Genomic DNA, 4,353 nt, shown 5'->3' with positions numbered 1-4,353 from the left:
GTCGGCAGCCGGAGGATGGGTGGGGTCAGCGCAGCGAGCCCGCCCCTCTGGAGACCAACAGCCAATGAGGTGAGGTTTTCGCCACGAGCCAAGCATATTCACCAATCAGAGGCAGAAGTGGAAGGGCGTGCAGATCCGCGCGTCCCATCACTCCCCAGGCTTTTGGCTAGTTCCCGCCTTTTTTTAATGGAGAATTTGGAGGATGTTGCTTCGGGTTACTGAAAGCTTTTGCCCTCGGTGCCCCAGCGGATGGTGTCAATGCGCATGCGCGCGCTGCGCAGGTCGAAGGCACCTTGGAGCGGCTCATGGGATTAGGAAATTGCTAATAAAACACGACAAGAGCATTCCGGTCAAAAAAAGAAAATTCCCTTATATTTGGAACCATGTTCTTTTTTTCCTCCATGCCTATATAATTTATTGAGCATGTCCACTTTAATGTTTCAAAGACACTTACATGTCTAAAGTATAAAACATGAGTCTGGCACCCAACTAATTTTTCATCCCTAGGTTTCCTCTTTAATTATATCATCACTTAGCATGCCAGAGAGTTGGGAAATGGAGCTCTCTTTACTCCCTCATATCCCATCAATTCAATTGCAAATCTCTTCTGGTGATAGTAGGAAGCAGCAGCCTATGGCAGCGGACCTTCCTCCACTCTTCTCTAACAGGCTACAGTCCACCTCTTCCTTAGAACCACAGAAAACTTTAGGAAACAATAATGATTGAACCACTTTCTTCAAAGGCTCTCAGCTGCCTTTAGTACACAACCCAAACTCTTTAGAATATGGCTCTCTAGTCACTCAAATTTTAGTCTCTCTACTGATCTCCATCCCTATGATTGTCAGTCTACAAACACCCCAATTTCTCCCCTCTAGGCCTTTGTCATTTGCAAATCCCTTTGACTGGAATAATTCTGCTGATCCTACTACTCAACCCTATATCACCTGCTATATCCCCTTCACCCCCCAACCCTGTCAGTTTAGGAAGCCTCTGTGTTAGATGCCCCTGGGTCTGAAATCCCTCACTTCCTTATCAGGGAAATTACTCTACTATATGGTGTATGACTTGACTTATCTGACTCCCTCACTACATTATTAGGTCCAGTGGGTCAGAGACTATTCCTGTCTTAATGAAAGTAGGAACTCAAAAATTGTTTCATGAATAAGTGCATATAAATTATTCTCATTCCAAAACACACTTTAAAAATGTATAAGCAAGTTCTCACAACACATCTCACAATTTAGAAAAGAAACTAGGGTAATACCTACTATGGTATACATAGCATTTTCAGTATCTCTGGCTGACCAGGAACAAACTGGAGGTATTAATATTTGGGTATTTTAAAAACTGCACTAGTTCTTTTTTATTATAAAAGAAATTCATGCAGCTTAGAAAAAATTCACGGTAAAATTAAAGTAAAACTTAAACTTTCTATTTCCTCCTTTCCCCTTCCATATCTAATACCTAAAGATTACCCTTGTTAGTAGTTTGGGGTGGATCCTTTTAGACCAGTTGTTACAAATAATATGGTGTTAAATTAAATTAAATTAGACCTGAAGCTACCTTCAATACTTCGAGTTAATACATGGAGAATTGCAACTTAATTTAGTATATAAATGAACAGCAACTTAAGCAGAAGTATAGTCTTCTAACAAGTAACTGAGTCTCAGCCAATTATTGCAGGGGGGATTCAGCCAAACGCAGGCTGCCAACTGATCAGAAGACAACCATATCTGGCAGATGTGTTGTCATATCAAGTCCTGATAAGGCAAAATTGGAGATGTAACCAATTAAGCTGTTTCTGAATGTCACTTCCTTCTCCTTTGCATATTTTTTTTTACAAGAGAGAGCATTTTTTTAATTTTTTTTTTTAGTTTTTGGCAGACACAACATCTTTGTTTGTATGTGGTGCTGAGGATCGAACATGGCAGCAAGCATGCCAGGCGAGCACGCTACCGCTTGAGCCACATCCCCAGCCTTCCTTTGCATACTTCTTCTATAAATATTTCCTGCCCAGGTTGCTGGGTAGAGCTAAACTCTCTGAACCTTTCTTTCTTCTGAGTCTGCCCAACTCATGAATCATTCTCTGTTCAAATATACGCTGCTAAATTTGTCTGAATTGTCTTTTAATAGTGAAACTTGTAAGTCAAAGACAGGGATACAATTGGTGCCAAAGGAGAAGCCGAACCTGGGCCTTGAATGCTGGGGGACTTTCTCTCTCTCTCTTAATTTAGTTATAGTTGGACACAACACCTTTATTTTATTTATCCTCATGTGGTGCTGAGGATAGAACCCAGGGCCCCGAATGTGCTAGGCGAGTGCTCCACAGCTGAGCCACAACCCCAACCCTGGGGGACTTCTCTTTTTGTATCTTATTTTCTTCCCTTCTTGATCAGCTTTGTTTTTTCTCTCCCACTGAAGGCAGGTTTTCTGGTTCCTCAGTTCATTTGAAAGAATATGGCCACTAATAAGTCCCAAATTTGTAGGTCCTCAGAATTCATGAACAACCAGACTATGGTAGAACCTTAGTCCAATTTGACATCCCAGGAAGAGGCTTCAATTGGCCTAAGATGAGTCAGATCCCCATCCTTTGGCAGTGGATCAACTTGTGGAAATCATAAAGGGCAAGGTATTTAGTTCAGGAAAAAAAAAAACTATAAGTATTCACTTCAATATATTTTGGTCAACATTTTCAATTATATCATACATTCCATGATAGTACAATCTTTTTAAAGTCTATGTAACAGTCCATTGTATTTAAAAAGTTAGGCAATCTTACAGATTGTGTCCATTTTTTCCTTATTAAACAATACAGCAATGAACAATTATCTATATTATACATCATGAAATTTGGGGGGCACAGACTATGTACACTTTAGATTTTCATTTATATTACCACTTTGCCCTCAAAACAAAAAGTTTGTAGCAAATAACACTTCCATAGACAGTGAATGTTCTTTTGTTGCTGTTGTTGTCTTTGCTAAAATACCATGTAGGGGAAAAAAAAAAGACATTTCCTATTTGACAATATTTACTAATTGTTTATTTTATGTCAGGCCTGGTCCTAGAGATGTGGAATTATCACAGTAAACAAAAAGGCCCTACCCTCGTGGAGAAGAAGCAATGAACAATTCATCGAAGTATGTGTTGATGAGTGCTATAGCAGCACAACTCACAATAGCTAAACTGTGGAACCAACTTAGATGCCCTTCAGTAGATGAATGGATAAAGAAAATGTGGTATATATACACAATGGAATATTATTCCGCAATAAAAGAGAATAAAATCATGGCACTTGCAGGTAAATGGATGGCGTTGGAGAAGATAATGATAAGTGAAATTAACCAATCCCAAAAAACCAAATGCCAAATGATTTTTCTGATTTAAGGATGCTGATCCATAGTATGCTGGCCTGAGGGGGCGGGCAGAATGGGAGGATTAAATGAACTCTAAATAGGGCAAAGGGGAAAAGGGGAGGGGAGGGAAGGGAAGAGAGTGGGCACAGGGGCAGGAAAGACCGATGGTCATCATTACCCTAAATACACATAAGACAACAGGAAGGATGTGACTCTACTTTGTGTACAACCAGAGATATGAAAAATTGTGCTCTGTACATGTAATATAAGTTGTAATGCATTCTGGTGTCATATATAACAAATCAAAATTTTAAAAATAAATAAAATAAAACAAAGAGTAAGATGATTCTATAGGGCTAGGATAGAGCTTGCTATTTTAATTGCGGTGGTCAGGAAAAGGACTCTAATAGGATGACATTCGAGCTAAGAAATAAAGAAATAAAAACTAGGCACAGATTGGAGGAAAGTGCATTCAGGCTGGGGTGGAGTAAGCAAGAGGGGAGAATATTAGGATAATACCTAAGAGTAAGGCCTAGGGAACATCTTTATCATGATTGCAAGTAGTCTCCTATCTATCTTATTAATAATAACGATAAAAAATAAATTTGCAGTTGCAACCTCCTATTTCCACATTGCAAAAAGAGAACTCTGGAGTTCTCAGCTTAACTGGTGCGTAATCTCTGATGATGGGTGAAGTGCAAGAGCTAAAAGAAGGCACTTCTTCAAAACTCTGAACTTCCGTGTTTTAAGTAAAGCATAACTCGGGCTAGCAACAGTTGCCTGGAAGACGTTCCAGACACACTGCTCTGCCCCAACTCCCTCAATTACTCGCATTTGGTCTGGCTTTGGCCCAGAGGACCTGCGCCTGCGCGGTAGCCCTGCGCAGCCGCTCCGGAAGCTGCGCCGACTTCTCTGAAACGTGTCAGTGGAACTAGGTGTGTCGCAAAAAGTCGCGGTGATACTTTCCTCTGGTCTTCAGACCCCGGCGCTTTACGGT

This window comes from Marmota flaviventris, chromosome 4 (genome assembly GCF_047511675.1).
Source record: "Marmota flaviventris isolate mMarFla1 chromosome 4, mMarFla1.hap1, whole genome shotgun sequence".
NCBI lineage: Eukaryota > Metazoa > Chordata > Mammalia > Rodentia > Sciuridae > Marmota > Marmota flaviventris.
This window is presented reverse-complemented; position numbering follows the sequence as displayed.